This window comes from Carcharodon carcharias, chromosome 29 (assembly GCF_017639515.1).
Source record: "Carcharodon carcharias isolate sCarCar2 chromosome 29, sCarCar2.pri, whole genome shotgun sequence".
NCBI classification, from domain to species: Eukaryota; Metazoa; Chordata; class Chondrichthyes; order Lamniformes; family Lamnidae; genus Carcharodon; species Carcharodon carcharias.
This window is the reverse complement of record NC_054495.1, coordinates 3,820,315-3,838,108: the sequence shown is the minus strand read 5'-3', so window position 1 is coordinate 3,838,108 and position 17,794 is coordinate 3,820,315.

Sequence of the window (17,794 nt, the reverse complement as noted above, 5' to 3'; positions counted from 1 at the left end):
TGGGTACAGACTGTACCCAACTAGCCCGTGCTTGCAAAACTCAAAACAGTGTCCAACATTAGACATGACTCTGCGATTGGACAGCATTTGCTAAATCCTCAGTGTGATGAGAATTATGCTAACGACCAATTAAAGATTGTCAGTTGGGCTGGCAGTGTGGTGCGTTTGCATGTACTGGAACATATATTAATACACAGGGCCCTGTTCTTTGCAGATAGAAGGAACATGTACACATATTGCACCTGTTTCAGCTAAACAGCCATTCACTGACTCATTCCTCAGGGCAATGCCTTGACCAGTGTCAAGCTGCCTGGTTTAAATTTCAAACAATGCTTGACAGTTACCTGTCAGTCACCATCACTGGTGCATTCTCCATGGAAACACCTCTACCAATCAGCACTCTCTTCACCTGCAGTATAAATTGTTGTTTTCCCTTATACTGGTATTCTTGTGAAGTGTCCTGGTGAGTGCAAGACAAAAAGCTTAGACATGACTCATTTTTCAGCAACACTCAAGTTACGTCTTATTTTTGTTCTTCTACTTTGCAAAGTTGAGCTGTTCCTAGGTCTTCACCGACGGATTACCAATCTGGTCAGTTGTCTTAAACTGCAGTCTCCAGCAGTGCCGCAATTGTTTGGCTTGTTGTCCTTTACTTTGTGTTGTCTTATAGCTGGATGTGATGCCCCTTACTCTACAACTTGAACATAGTATGTATTAAGTTTTTCTTAAAACTATTTATCTACAGCTTTTTACAACCAATGCCTCATGGCAAGTACATTTATTCTCTTTGCAGAGACTGTTCTGTGCCTCACTCTCGGTCATCTGGCCCTGATGTCATGCTTACATCATCATTAATGTCATTGTCTAATTAACATAACCATTAACCCCTTTACACTACAGTATATAATTGACAAATTAATTTCAACATAGATAAGTGGGAGGTCTTACATTTCGTAATAAAAGTAAAGAGGTCATTTATTACTTGGAAAATAAGAATCTAAATAGGATAGGGGAGTAAAGGGATCAGGGAGTATAAATAAACACAGCATTAAAAATAGCGAGTCAAGCTAGTAAGAGCATGAAAAAGCAAACCAAACATTGGCTTTATTTCTAGAAGGACAGAATTGAAAAGTAGAGAAGGTATAAACTTGTATTGAACCTTGGTTAAACCACACTTGGTGCACAGTTTTGGTCACCATATTATAAAATTTATAGAGGCACAGGAGCGGGGAGAGGGAATGAGGGGGAAGGAGCCGGGAGAAGGGTTGGAATGAGTAGAGTGGATTAAAGGGGAAGGAGCAGGAAGATGGAGAAGGGGTGAGGAGTGCATCAGTGGAAAAGGGAACAAAGAGTGAGGAGGAGGAGAAGGGTAGGAAGAAAGGGGAGAGGGGTGAAAGGATGGCAGGGGTGGATGCAGAAGGAGGAAGGGAAAGGGGTGGCAAGGAGGAAGGAGGTTGAGGAGTAGAAAGGGGGAGGGGAGCATGGTGGATAGGGGAAAGGAGTGAGTGGGGAGAGGAGAATGAGTGGGGCAAGAAAGGGAAGCAATTGGTGGGGACAAGAAAGGGAATGGGGGAGGTCTATCCCCCAACCCCCCATGCTCTATCCCCCAGCCCCAGCTGCCCCCCTTCTGCTCTATCCCCCAGCCCCAGCTGCCCCCCCTCTGCTCTATCCCCCAGCCGCACCCCCTCTGCTCTATCCCCCAGCCGCACCCCCTCTGCTCTATCCCCCAGCCCCAGCCGCACCCCCCCTGCTCTATCCCCCAGCCGCCCCCCCTGCTCTATCCCCCAGCCCCAGCCGCACCCCCCCTGCTCTATCCCCCAGCCCCAGCCGCGCCCCCCCCTGCTCTATCCCTCAGCCCCAGCCGCGCCCCCCGTGCTCTATCCCCCAGCCCCAGCCACGCCCCCCCTGCTCTATCCCCCAGCCGCCCCCCTCTGCTCTATCCCCCAGCCCCAGCCACGCCCCCCCTGCTCTATCCCCCAGCCCCAGCCGCGCCCCCCCGCTCTATCCCCCAGCCCCAGCCGCGCCCCCCCTGCTCTATCCCCCAGCCCCAGCCGCGCCCCCCCTGCTCTATCCCCCAGCCGCCCCCCTCTGCTCTATCCCCCAGCCGCCCCCCTCTGCTCTATCCCCCAGCCGCCCCCCTCTGCTCTATCCCCCAGCCGCCCCCCTCTGCTCTATCCCCCAGCCGCCCCCCTCTGCTCTATCCCCCAGCCGCCCCCCTCTGCTCTATCCCCCAGCCGCCCCCCCTCTGCTCTATCCCCCAGCCCCAGCCATGCCCCCCTGCTCTATCCCCCACACCCAGCCGCCCCCCCTCTGCTCTATCCCCCAGCCCCAGCCGCGCCCCCCCTGCTCTATCCCCCAGCCGCCCCCCTCTGCTCTATCCCCAGCCGCCCCCCTCTGCTCTATCCCCCAGCCGCCCCCCTCTGCTCTATCCCCCAGCCGCCCCCCTCTGCTCTATCCCCCAGCCGCCCCCCTCTGCTCTATCCCCCAGCCGCCCCCCTCTGCTCTATCCCCCAGCCCCAGCCATGCCCCCCTGCTCTATCCCCCACACCCAGCCGCCCCCCCTCTGCTCTATCCCCCAGCCGCCCCCCTCTGCTCTATCCCCCAGCCGCCCCCCTCTGCTCTATCCCCCAGCCGCCCCCCTCTGCTCTATCCCCCAGCCGCCCCCCTCTGCTCTATCCCCCAGCCGCCCCCCTCTGCTCTATCCCCCAGCCCCAGCCATGCCCCCCTGCTCTATCCCCCACACCCAGCCGCCCCCCCTCTGCTCTATCCCCCACACCCAGCCGCCCCCCCTCTGCTCTATCCCCCACACCCAGCCGCCCCCCTCTGCTCTATCCCCCAGCCGCCCCCCCTCTGCTCTATCCCCCACCCCCAGCCCACCTCTGCTCTATATACCAGTCCCATCCCCCGCTCTATCCCCCAGCCCGCGTCTACTCTATCCCCCAGCCCCCGTCTGCCCTATCCCCCAGCCCCTGTCTGCTCTATCCCCCAGCCCCTGTCTGCTCTATCCCCCAGCCACCCACCACCTCTGCTCTATCCCCCAGCCACCCCCCACCTCTGCTCTATCCCCCCAGCCACCCACCACCTCTGCTCTATCCCCAAGCCACCCCCTTCTGCTTCTGCTCCATCCCCCAGCCCACCCCCCTTCTGCTTCTGCTCCATCCCCCAGCCCACCCCCCTTCTGCTTCTGCTCCATCCCCCAGCCCACCCCCCTTCTGCTTCTGCTCTATCCCCCCAGCTACCCCCCTTCTGCTGCTGCTCTATCCCCCAGCACACCCCCTTCCCCCCCACCACCGCTCTATCCCCCAGCCCCCCTCTTCCTCCTTGGCTCTACAAGCAACTCATTAGTGGAAAGTTTCCCTTGGGCCTTTGTATGCCCCCTTAACACATTTTCGCTCCCTCACAAAACAAGCTTCTTGGTGAACACTGCCATAGAATTACAATCAATAGCAGTAGTGCTGATGGGAATCTTGTACACTTGTGGAGAGGAGACAGAGCAAACTGTGAGCTGGAAACAAATTGCATTTATAGAAACCTTTCCAAGGCACTTGATAGCTTTAATCAGACAAAAGTTGACACTCAGCCACACAAGGAGTTAGGACAAGTGAGCAAAAACTTGTCAAGTTTTTAGAAGCATCTTGAAGGAGGAGAGAAATAGAGATGTTCAGAGAGGGAATTCCAGAGAAAGGTGCTGTCTAAGTGAATCCCTGCAGTGCATCTTGTAGGCGGACACACTGCTGCCACTGTGCGTCAGTGGTGGAGGGAGTGAATGTTTGTGGATGTGGTGCCAATCAAGCAGACTGCTTTGTCCTGGTTGGTGTCCAGTTTATTCAGTGTTGTGGGAGCTGCTTCATCCAGGCAAGTGGGGAGTATTCCATCACATTCCTGACTTCTGCCCTCTAGATGATGGACAGGTTTTGGGGTGTCAGAAGGTGAGTTATTCGCTGCAAGATTCCTAGCCTCTGACCTGCTCTTGTAGCCACAGTATTTATATGGCTAGACCAGTTCAGTTTCTGGTCAGTGGTAACCCCCCCCAGGATGTTGTTAGTAGGGGATTCAGTGATGGTAAAGCCATTGAACATCAAGGGGCAATGATTGGATTCTCTCTTGTTAGAGATGGTCATTGCCTGACACTTGTGTGGTGCGAATGTTATTTGCCACTTGTCAGCCCAAGCCTGGATATTATCCAGATCTTGCTGCATTTGGACATGAACTGCTTCAGTATCTGAGGAGTCGCAAATGGTGCTGAACATTGTGCAATCATCAGCAAACAGCCCCACTTCTGACCTTATGATGGAAGAAAGGTCACTGAAGCAGCTGAAGATGGTTTGGCCTAGGACACTACTCTGAGGAACTCCTGCTGTGATGGCCTGGAGCTGAGATGACTGACCTCCAACATCCAGAACCACCTTCCTTTGTGATAGGTATGACTCCAGCCAGCGGACACAGTTTTCCCCCGATTCCCATTGATTCTAGTTTTGCTAGTGCTCCTTGATGCCAAGGGCAGTCACTCTCACCTCACCTCAGGAGTTCAGCTCTTTTGTCCATGTTCGAACCAAGGCTGTAATGAGGTCAGGAGTTGAGTGACCCTGGCGAAACACAAAATGGGCATCAGTGAGCAGGTTATTGCTAAACAAGTGCCGCTTGACAGCACTGTTGATGACCCCTTCCATTATTTTACTGATGATTGAGAGTAGACTGATGGGGCGGTAATTGGCCGGGTTCGATTTGTCCTGCTTTTTGTGTACAGGACATACCTGGGCAATTTCCCACATAGCTCGGTAAATGCCAGTGTTGTAGCTGTACTGGAACACCTTGGCTAGGAGCGCGGCAAGTTCTAGAGCACAAGTCTTCAGTACTATTGCTGGAATATTATCAAGGCCCATAGCCTTTGCAGTATCCAGTGCCTTCAGTTGTTTCTTGATATCACGTGGAGTGAATCGAATTGGCTGAAAACTGGCATTTGTGATGCTGAGGTCCTCCAGAGGACTGAAAGCTAGTGTGGGTCTAGATACAGGGAAATGGGAAAAGTGGGGAAATGGTCACCATAGAATTTATCCACTTTCACAAAGTCCAGCAATGTTCTTCCACTTGCATCTCTCTCCTTCAAAGGGCTAAATGGTACTGTGTACAAAGCAAACTGAACTCTTCTGTGTTTCATTATTATAGGAGAAGCCGTGCAGGAAGAGGCTACTGATAATGTGAATCATTCATCCGCTGGGAATCTGCTGCCTGAATCACAGCCTGAAATGCTACCTCTTGCTCACCAATTCTGTCCTATCATGCATTGAACAATTATTAATTGGACAATTGTTCCAGTGCTAGAAGAGGTTTGGACTATACAGAGGCATATTTTCAAGATTTAATGAATTTGTACGTGATTGCAAGCAAACATGTCTTTTACCTACAAGTGGGATACCCTGGAAACCAGGACCATTACTGATCCAAGCTGTACTTTATCAGAAATATTGCACTGAAGATACATTGCGTTCTACTTTCATGTTTTTATAACTGGTCACTTTTGACATTAAATATAATGTAACTCTTGCAGCATTTGCTACCCCATTGCTCAGACTGAGAACAGCCAGTATTCTCTTATTCTGCAGCACAGCCGTTAGGTCTTGGCTTTTGCGATAAGAGCTACGGCAGCAGTCTCAGATGAGGCTTCAAACCAAGGCTGACTCCTATCAGGACTTTTTTATCCTTTCATGCAAGGGAGCATTTGTTGTCCATCCCTAATTGCCCTTGAAGGTGGTGGTGAGCTGCCTTGAACTGCTGCAGCCCATGTGCTGTTAGTAGAGAGTTCCAGAATTTTTGACCTAGGGGCTCCAAGTCCATATGATGGATGGTGTGGAGCTCGGAGGGAAACTTGCAGGAAGGTGGTGTTCCTATGTACCTGCTGTCCTTGTCCTTCTGGACGGTAGAGGTCACTAGTTTGGAAGGTGCTATCTAAGGAGCCTTGCTGAGTTCCTGAAATGCATCTTGTAGATGGTACACACACTGCTGCCACTGTGTGTCAGTGGAGGAGGGAGTGAATGTTTGTGGATGGGGTGCCAATCAAATGGGCTGCTTTGTCCTGGACGGTGTCAAGCTTCTTGAATGTTGTGGGAGCTGCACTCTTCCAGGAAAGTGGAGAGTCTTCCATCACACTCCTGGCTTGTTCTTTATAGATTGTGGACAGGCTCTGGGGAGTCAGGAGGTGAGTTACTCTCCATAGGATTCCCAGCCTCTGACCTGCTCTTGTAGCCACAGTATTTATGTGGCTGGTCTATTCAGTTTAGGTCAGTTGTAACCCCCAGGATGTTGATGGTAGACATAAAAGATCCCACAACTACTAGTTCTCCCCGTTGTCCTAACCTACATTTATCCCTCACCCAACATTATAAAAATCAGATTAATATGGCCGCTGTCACATTACCATTTATGGGACTTGCTGTGCACTTTTCGTACATTTTTGCAGTGCCTACGCTTCAAAAGTATTTCATCGTGTAATGTGCTTTGGGTGACCTGTGGTCCTGTATCATACTATATAAATGCAATTTTTTCATTTTTCTATCTCTTGACTTTAATAGATATCCATGGTAACCGCCACCCTTATATACCTTAAATCTATACATTCATTTAGGATTCTATTGTTTAAACTCGATTCTGTAGGAATACAGTTCACCACTTCTTCCCCAGCCTGGTCTTGCTCAGGCTCCTTATTCTGCACTGATATCTCCCTCTCATACTGAACTACCATTTCCCCTCACTGTAATCCTCCTTATGCCGTTACTAAACTGTTAACCTGCTGTGATGTACACTGGTGAATCTTATTTCCTGCCCACCAACTCCCACAGCTACACATTCTCACACCCTCTGTTCCATTCTCCCAGTTTCTCTGTCTCTGCTACTCCTGATCTGATGATGCAATGTTCCATACGAGTGCCTATGATATGTCGTCCTCCTTCCCCAACCAAAGATTCCACACCCAACCATCGTTGACAGGACCCTTAACTGTCTGACACAGTTGCTGCACTTCTGCTCTCACCCCTTTCCTCCCCTCTCCAGAACCACAATAGGGTTCCCCTTATCCTCACCTTCCACTGACCAACCTCCTTACGCAACAGATCCGCCATTTCTTTCCCCTCCCCTTTCAGCATTCTGAACCATTCCTCCTGTGACACCCTGTTCCACTCCTCAATCTCCTTCAACACCTCATCCCCTTCTCACGGCACCTTTCCAGGTAAGCACAAGATCCAATATCTGTCTTTAACCTCTTTTCTCTCTCCTCACTATGCAAAGCCCCAAACACTCCTTCCAGGAGAAGCAGTGATATTTTTAGTGTTGTATATAATAATCGCTGCTCGTAATGTGGTCAGCTGTACATCGGGGAGACCAAATGCAGATTGGGTAACGGCTTTGTGGAACACCTCCATTCAGTGCATAAACATGACTCTGAGCTTCCAACGGCCTGCCATTTTAATTCTCCAACTTGCTGTCACACTGACATTTCTGTCCTTGGCCTGCTGCACTGTTCCAGTGAAGCTCCATGTAATCTTGAGGAAGAGCACCTCACCTTTCAATTAGGCTTTTTACGGCTTTTTGTGCTCAACATTGAGTTCAGTAATCTCAAACCATCAATTTTGTTTCATTTTCTTTGCTTGTTTCAGTTTTTCTGATTTTCACTTTCTAAAAGCAGCACATCTGACCTTGGTATATCTTTTGTTTCTTTTCTTGCCCCATCACTAATTTCTTTGGCTTTAGAAGATTAACTTTTTTGTCATGCAGTCTCTCTTATTTGCATCAGAGAGTTGCTCGATGCTGATGAAGTTGCACTAGCATTCCATACTGAAGCAGCAAATGGACAGACACACGCATGCCTGTAAAGAGTTGGGTTTGACAGTCAGCATCAGGAACACAAATGTCATGATCCAGGATGTTGCCATACCAGTATCCATCAGCATTAACAATGTGACATAAGAACTAGGAGCAGGACCAGGCAATTCAGCCCCTCAAGCCTGACTTGCCACTCAATACGATCGTGGCTGATCTAATTTTGGCCTCAACTTCAATTTCCCACCCTCTCCTCATAACCATTCAACCCATTACTATTTAAAAATCTGTCTATCTCCTCAAATTTATTCAGCGACCCGGCATCCACTGCACCTTGAGGTAGTGAATTCCACAGATTCACGACCCTTTGAGAAAAGTAATTCCTCCTCATCTCTGATTTAAATCTACCACCCCTTAGCCTAAAACTATGGCCTCTCATTCTAGAATGCCCCATAAGGGGAAACATCTGCTCCACGTCTACTTTGTCTATCCTCTTTAGTATCTTATATACCTCAGTTAGATCTCTTCTCATCCATCTAAACTCTAGCGAGTATAGGCCTAAACTGCTCAATCTCTCCTCATAAGACAAGCCCCGCATCTCTGGAATCAATCTAGTGAACCTCCTTTGAACTGTCTCCAATGCAACTACATCCTTCCTCAAGTAAGGGGACCAAAACTGTGCTCAGTACTCCAGGTGCGGTCTCACCAATGCCTTGTACAGTTGCAGCAACACTTCCCTATTTTTATACTCTTCCTTTAGCAATAAATTCCAAAATTCCATTTGCCTTCCATATTACCTGCATACTAGCTTTCAGTGATTCATGCATGAGGACACCCAGATCCCTCTGCACTGAAGCATACTGAAGTTTCTCTCCATTTAAATAATGTCACCTTTTTATTCTTCCGATCAAAATGGATAACCTTACACTTATCCACGTTAAACTCCATCTGCCAAACTTTGGCTCATTCACCTAACCTGTCCATATCCATTTGTAAATTTCTTATTTCTTCTTTGCAACTTACTTTCCCACCTATTTTGGTGTCATCTGCAAATTTAGCTATAGTACCTTCTATCCCTGAATCCAAGCCATTAATATAGATTGTAAATAGTTGGGGCCCAAGGACCGAACCCTGTGGCACCCCTCTAGTTACAGCTTGCTATCCAGAAAAAGACCCATTTATCCCGAGTCTCTGCTTTCTGTGGGTTAGCCAATCCTCTATCCAAGCTAATATGTTACTCCTAACTCCTTGTGATCTTATCTTGTGTATTAATCTTTTGTGCGGCACCTTATCAAAGGCCTTCTGGAAGTCCAGATATACTACATCTACAGGATCCCCATTATCCACTTTGTTTGTCGCATCTTCAAAGAACCGGAAGTTGGTGGCTTCATATATCTAGGCTCCATAGTCATTAACAATCTGTCACCTGATGTTGGAATCAACAAACGCATCACAAAAGCTGCAGCTGTTATAAGACCATAAGACATAGGAGCAGAAATTAGGCCCATCGGGTCTGCTCCGCCATTCAATCATGGTTGATAAGTTTCTCAACTCCATTCTCCCGCCTTCTCCCCGTAACCTTTGATCCCCTTACCAATCAAGAACCTATCTATCTCGGTCTTAAATACACTAATGACCTGGCCTCCACAGCCTTCTGTGGCAATGAATTCCATAGATTCACCACTCTTTGGCTAAAGAAGTTTCTCCTCATCTCTGTTCTAAAAGGTCTTCCCTTTACTCTGAGGCTGTGCCCTCGGGTCCTAGTCTCTCCTACTAATGGAAATATCTTCCCCACGTCCACTCTGTCTGTTATGTCCAACCTGAATAAGTGTGGAGCAACAGCAACCTGACTGAGAACATCAAACTCTGAATCTACCAAGCCTGTGCCCTCAGTACATTCCTCTACAGTGGTGAGACCTGGACAACATATCCTAGGCAGGACAAAAGGCTCAACAGTTTCCACCTTTGCTGGGTGATGTTCAGTACCAGCATGTCCTATTCTGAACTTAAAATGTATTTTATATTTTAAAACTAGGCACAAAAAAAGGCTGGAAAAGATTGTCACCTCTGGGCCACTTGCTTTCTTTTGTGTATTAGAACCAGAACGTGCCCCCCCGACTACTCTTCCCCCTCCCCTCCACCCCCTCCCACCACAAGAGGGAACAAAAATTTTGGACTGATATAAATCAATGCCCTTCCTTGAAACCCACCAAAAGGTCTAATCAGATTGAATGGATCACTTTAAAACAAAGACACTGACTAACCATTCCTCAATCCATGCCATTATATTCCCCCAGTCCCATGTGCTCTAATTTTGTTTATTAACTCTTGTGTAAGGCTTTATTGAAAGCCTTCTAAAAATCCAAATACACCGCATTCCTTAGTTCCCCCTTATCTATCGTGCTAGTGATGTACTTAAAAAAACTCCAACAGGTTTTCAAGCATGATTGCCCTTTCAAATCCAACCATTATGGCCTTTGTATCCAATTATCACATCCTTTACAACAGATTCTAGCATTTTCCCTATTACTGATGTCAGGCTAACAGGTCTGTAATCCCCTGTTTTCTCTCCTTTTTTAAATAGAGGGGTTACATTTGCTGTCTTCCCATCTGCAGGCACAATTCCAGAGTCTATGGAATTTTGAAAGACGATCACCAATGCATTGACTGTCTCTCCAGCCACCTTTTTCAACTCTCTGGGATATGGGTCATCAGGTCCAGGGGATTTATCAACTTTCAGTTCCCACTTATTTCTCCAGCACTACTATTTTACTGACACTAATTTCTTTCTGATCCTCAATCTCTCAAATTCCTGTGTTTCCCAGCATATCATGGAAGTTTTTTTGTGCTTTCCTACATGAAGACAGACACAAAGTATTTCTTTAGTTTCTCTGCCATTTCCTTAATCCCTGTTATAAATTCTCCCTTCTCTGCCTGTAATGGGCCCACATTTCTTTATAAGCTTTTCCCTTTTGTATATCTACAGAAGAATTTGCTGTTTATTTTTAAGTTTCACGCTAATTTACTTTCAGATTCTACTTTCCCTTTCTTTATCAATTTCTTGGTTCCCTTTTGCTAAATTTTAAAATGCTCCCAAACCTCAGCTTATTACCTTTTTCTGGCAACTTTGTATGCCTCTTCCTTTGAACTAATGGAATCTTCAACTTTTCTTTTTAGCCATTGATGGATCAAGTTTCCTGCTGGATCTTTGTGCCTTAAAGGAACGGTTGTACACACAAAGACCTTCTGTACAGTGAATTGGCCACTGGGTCATAACCTCCTGGGTGTCTATACCTGCGGTACAAGGATGCCTGAAAGTGAGATATGAGGATGGTGATACACTGACAAATGGGAGACAGTTGCTGATGGCTGGAGGATGTTTGTTTGGAAGCGCAACGGAAGAGACGAGCTGAAATGCAAAGCTCAGCTGGCCGAGAGAATACAGATGCCAGCGAATCCTGTACTTTCACAGCCCATTGGCTATCCTCTGCAGCAAATGTGGAGAGCCCGCCTTGCTAGAGTGGGGCTCCGGAGCCAAACCGGATAACACTTAACAGAGTTGGACAGCACAACACAAGCTGCCATCATCCACGATGGAAAACTATCCATCATTTCTATCGCGGGGAGTAGGAGGTTTCACTGATTTACACGCAGCGTATTTCTGTTGGGGAGAGTGGGAGGTTTTGCTGATTTACACGCAGCATATTTCTATCACTGGGAGAGTGGGAGGTTTCGCTGATTTCCCATCCAGCCAGCTCTGGGATTCATGGGGGGTGGGAGTGCAGAATCCACTGGGAGACAAAAAAGTTGGAAACTCACCATGATAAAAACAAGCCGCAATTCTCCTGCTGGTGTTTTCAAGGCGGGTTGCTTATCCCACCGACTAGTGGCATGAACACCATTTGAATTCATTAGCATGTCCTGAATGCTCATTAAAACTGCTGCTCGATTGAATCTTGTCACGCATGCACTAATTGGACTTCAGTTGGCTGGTAACTTCGAAGTGAGTGGACATAGCTGCCATCGCGCTGCGCCAGTCTTGTTGCACTGAACACCACATTGCTCAGTCTGTGGGGTTGATCTGCCCCCGTTCTTTGCCTACATTGTCCCAAAGAACACCACTGTGCTGTGGTACTCATACAGGCCTCCAAATTCAGAGTTGAATACTTCACCTGGGGGTGGGCTGTGAGGCAATGGTTGGGCTAATGAACAAGGGGGGGGAGCGGGGCAACGGGAAGGGAAAGTGGTGGTATGGCAGTCAGGGATAGGGTGAACAGAATGGTGAGCACAGGGAGGGAAGGCCAAGGAATGGCAGTCAGGGGGAGAACGAACACGAGGGTGGCCCTTCTGGGTTCCCCCTCCAACCTCTTGTTGCGGCAGGAGTCTGATTAAAAAAAAAGTAGGAAGACCCTCTTGCGATGAAAACTACTTTAAGCCAATGGCTTCATTAGCACTGTTAAAGAACATAACATAAGAAATGGGAACAGGAGTAGACCATTCGGCGCCTCTACCCTGCTCCACCATTCAATAAGATCATGGCTGATCTTGTGTTTTGATTTCCACATTCCCATCTAACTCTGATAGATTCTTTTTAGGCAAGGGAATCAAAGGCTATCTACCTGTCTTAAAAATATCCAATGACTCTGCCCCACGAGCTTCTGAGGAAGAGAGTTCCAAAGTCACACAACCCTCAGAGAAAAAATTCTCATCATCTCTGTCCTAACAGGGCAACCGTTAATTTTGAAATAGTGCCAACGCCACCTCACCTCCCCCTTAGTTCTGGACTCACTCACAAGAGAAAACATTCTTTCGATGCCCACCTTGTCAAAGTCATTCAGGATGTTGTATGCTTCAATCAATTCACCCCTCAGTCTTCTAAACTCCATTGAAACAAGCCCAGTCTTTCCAACCTTTCCTCATAAGACAACCCACTTATTCCAGGTATCAATCTGGTAAACTTCCTCTGAACCACCTCCAATGTATTTACATCCTTCCTTAAATAAGGAAACCAAAACTGCACACAATAGTCTCACCAAAGCCCTGTGTAACTGAAGCATAACATCCTTACTTTTATGTTCAATCCCTCTCATAATAAAGGATAGCATTCCATTAGCTGCCTTAATTACTTGCTGTACCTGCATACTAATGTTTTCTGACTGGTACTAGAACACCTACATCCCTCTGTACCTCAGAATTATGCAGCCGTTCTCCATTTAAGTAATACTGCTTTTTTGTTCTTCCTGCCAAAGTGAGCAACTTCACATTTTCCCACATTAAACTCCATTTGCCAGATCTTTGCCCACTCACTCAACCTATCTATATCCATCTGCAGCCTCCTCATGTCCTCTCCACAACATACTTTCCTACCTATCTTTGTGTCTTCTGCTAATTTAGCTTTCACGTCTTCACTCTCCTCATCTAAGTCATTGATGTAAATCGTAAAATGTTAAGACCCCATCACAGACCCTTGTGGGACTCCACTCATCACATCTTGCCAATCTGTAAAAGACCCATTTATGCATACTCTCTGCTTTCTGCCAGCCAGCCAATTTTCTATCCATGCTAATATGTTACCCACTACACCATGTGCTATTTTCCGTAATAATCTTTGATGTGGCACTTTATCAAATGCCTTTTGGAAATCCAAATACAATACATTGACAGGCTCCCTTTTATCCACTGCACATGTTACTCCTTCAAAAAGTTCTAATAAATTGGTTAAACATGATTTTCCTTTCACAAGACCATACTGACTCTTCCTAATTGCCTTGAGCTGTACTAATTGCCCAGCTATCACCTCCTTAAGATCAATTCTAACACATTCCCCACGACAAATGTCAAGCTAAATGACCAATTGTTTCCTGTTTTCTGCCTCCCTCCTTGAATAGAGGGGTTATATTTACAACTTTCCAGTCTGATGGAACCTTTCCAGAATATTGCGAATTTTGGAAAATTAACACCAATGCGTTGATTACCTCAATAACCACCTCTTTTAAGACCCTAGGATGTAGTCCATTGGGACCCGGAGACTTGCCAGCCCATAGCTCCATCAATTTGCTCAGTACTGTTTCCCTGGTGATGTCAGTTTCACCAAGTTCCTTTCTCCCGTTCACCTCCTGATTTGCAGCTATTACTGGGACGTTTTTTGTATCCTCTATAGTGAACACAGAAACAAAATATTTGTTCATTTTTTTCTACCATTTCCTTATGATCTACTTTTAACTCCCCACTGTCATTCTCTAGAGGGCTAACATTCATTTACTTACTCTTTTTCTTTTGCTTTGAAGGTGACCGCTGCACTCAATTTCTTTGCCTCTGGTTCTTCCCGAGGATCAACAGTGACCTGTGCAGCATCTCTCTGTCCACAACACATTGATGCATAAAGGAGGTCACAGATGGCCCTTTACAGGAAGGCCCATCATTATGTCAGGTTTGCTCTGAACAAAGATAGCCAGGCTGCAAGATTCACCGGCTTCACTGCAATCTCAGGCTTCTCAAGAGTGCAGGGTGCAATAGACTGCACCCATGTGGCTATATGAGCTCCATGGCAGCAGGCCCTAATGTTTATAAACTACGAGGGCTATCATTCCATCAATGAACCACTGGAGTGCGATTACCAGAAGCACACGTTTTTGCACGGTACCCTGGGAGTTGCCATGACTCCTATATCCTGAGTCACTCCCAGGTGCCTGAGATTTCCGAGGGACCATTACGTCTGCAGGGATGGCTGCTTGAGGATAAGGGGTACCCACTGAAATGCTGGCTGATGACACCAGGGCATCGCTTCAGAGTCATTCCGAGGAGAGTTACAGTGCAGCTCTCAGCTCCAGATGCTCCCTTATAGAGCAGACCATAGGGCTTCTGAAGATGTGTTTCAGATGCTTGGACTGCTCAGGTGGCTCACTCCAATATACACCGAACAGGGTTTCCCACATCATTGCGGTGTGTTGCGTCCTTCACAATCTGGCCGTGCAAAGAGGTGATCCCTGCCAGAGGATGAAGATCCGTAGGCCTTAGAACCTCGTGGGGTTGCTGAGGGTCAGTATGAGCGTGATCACGCCATGGAGGAAGGAAGACATGGGAGATGTTCCTGAGATACATTCGAGGAAGAGTAAAGAGTGAATATGGTCACATCTCTCTAGCCCTCAATGCCATTTTCTTTCAACTCAGGGGATGGCCACCTAAATGCAGCGAGAACGAGTCCTGCATTCACACTTGCATGTTCTGGCCTCATGAATTGCCAGGCCATGAGTTTTGTTTTGGTCTGTGGTGCCCTGGGATTGAGCTCACACTGGGAACTGAAAGTCCACTTAGGAACAAGAGCGATGCGAGAAAAGATTTGAAGCCTTTGCCACCATCTAATGATGCAAACACTGCTGCGACTGAGATGTGGACATGCCTAGGAATCTCCTCCTCATGTTTCTTCTGCCACTACTACTGAGGAGACACAAATGCTGCTAGATTATCAATCTGATGAGCTGTCCTCTCTCAAATGGTGTTTCTTGAGGAAGAAGCTTATATCACACACTTCCAATAAAGATTTAAATACCCCTGACATCACACAAAGGTGTAGATACTAGTTCAACTGAGGTTGATATCACAGGAATGTGAATCTCACATTGGGACACTATCATTGAGTGACAGGAAGGCTAAACCTTCATTTCAGACCCTCCAACAGTGCACATTCTTGCATTACTGACCCCGCGACAGTGCAGCATTCCCTCAGTACTGAACCTGCGACTGTGTAGCATTCTTGCAGTACTGACTCTCCGACAGTGCAGCACTCCCTCTGTACTGACCATCTGACAGTGCAATGCTCCCTCAGTATTAACCATCCGACAGTGCAGCAATGCCTAAGTACTAACCATCCAATACTGCAGTGCCCCCTTAGTGCTGACCTTCCGATAGTGCAGCACTCCCCCAGCACTGACATTTGACGATGCAGCACGCCTCCATACTGACCCACCGACAGTTCAGCACTCCCTCATTACTGATCCACTGACAGCGTAGCACTCCGTCAGTACTGACCCTCCAACAGTCCAAAGTTCATGCAGGACTAATACCCTGACAGTGCAGCACTCCATCAGTACTGATTCCCTGACAGTGCAGTGCTCCCTCAGTACTGACCCTCTGACAGCGCAATGCCCCCTCAGTACTGACTATCCGACATTGCAGCAATCCTCAGTACTGACCATCCAAGACTGCAGTGCTCCCTCAGTACTGATTCTCCGACAGTGCAGCACTCCCTCAGTACTGGCCCTCCAACTGACCAGCACTCCTGTAGTACAGACCCTACCACAGTGTAGTGTTCCCTCAGTACTGAACCTCAGACAGTGCAGCACTCCCTTGCTACTTGCGTTTCGACAGTGCAGTGCAGTACTGACCCTCCAACAGGGCAGCAATCCCACTGCACTGATTCTTGGACAGTGCAGCACTCCCTCAGTTCAGACTCTCCAACAGTGCAGCACTCCATCAGCACTGACCCACCGACAGTACAGCACTCCATCAGCACTGACCCGCCGACAGTGCAGCACTCCATCAGTACTGACCCGCCGACAGTGCAGCACTCCATCAGTACTAAGCCAAGAAATCACCTGACCAGCATGGTTCTTGAGTAAGAGCTGTTTATTTGTTTTGAGCTGTAATCACTTCAACTGATGGGGAGAAAACTGGCAAAAACAAAAAAACTGCGGATGCTGGAAATCCAAAACAAAAACAGAATTACCTGGAAAAACTCAGCAGGTCTGGCAGCATCGGCGGAGAAGAAAAGAGTTGACGTTTCGAGTCCTCATGACCCTTCGACAGAACTGAGTGAATATTAGGTTTAAACCAGCTTATATATTAGTTCTGTCGAAGGGTCATGAGGACTCGAAACGTCAACTCTTTTCTTCTCCGCCGATGCTGCCAGACCTGCTGAGTTTTTCCAGGTAATTCTGTTTTTGTTTTAGAAAACTGGCAAAGTCTGGTGATTTACCGGAAATCACAAGACAGAGACAAGCTTTAAGTTTTTAACTGATGTTTCTGAACTCAGTCTTTTTTGGGGAATAAGCTGAGAAAGAAGGCCACCCTTACTGGCTTTCTCCATGCCTTGCTTGAAAACCCGTGTGTGTTATCAACCTGTAGCCAGAGAATCCTGATCTGAGTATAACTTGTCTGCGTTTTGAAACCTGAGACAAGAAGTGATTCAGGTCTATATTCTTCTCCATGCTGAAACTCCTTTGGTGAGAACCTCCAGACATCTCCCTTCCTATGAGGAAGCTCCAGTTCAACAGCATCAAGACCCTACAAACTTTATTTTAAAACGCCTATGCTGTAAAGCCCATCTCTGCAGAGAGACCCTGTTTGTCCTTTGTTTGTTTGTGTGCGCACGCACACACACGTATGCTGTATTTTTAAAAGAGAAAGGTAGCTATACTTCGAGAGAACAATTGTGTTAACCGGTTCTTGCAACTGGTTTTAAAAAAAGTTGTTTTACAATAAATCAATCATTTTGAAGTCTGGTTAAAGTCTCTTTTATTCTGGGTCTAACATTAGCAAAGTTAAATAATTGGCCATTTTGGTACCTGAACTAAACTTTTAAACTTAGGGTGGGACCTGTGGAGTAGTGGGGCTGGATGAAATACACACTCCTTCCATCCCAGTCATAACACTATCAATTAGTCCTTAGGCGATAATGATCCTATTTTAGATGGTACTACAACCAGTGCCATTTTTTTTTTGCACATTTGAATCCTTTACACGCAGGGAAATTAGCTTTTGTCGAGGTTGAGGTCTCAGAAAATTCAGAGCTTGAAGGCATCATACAAGACCACCTGAGAAAGAAGTAATTCAGAAGTTTTGGTCTATTATAAAAGAGTATAAAAGGAAAGATCCTGCTAATGCAATAGCTCATGACGATAACAGTACACATCAAGCATGGCAAACAAACTGTTAACGAACAATTGGAATTCATTATAAAATCTTGGACTCGAATAGATGAAAG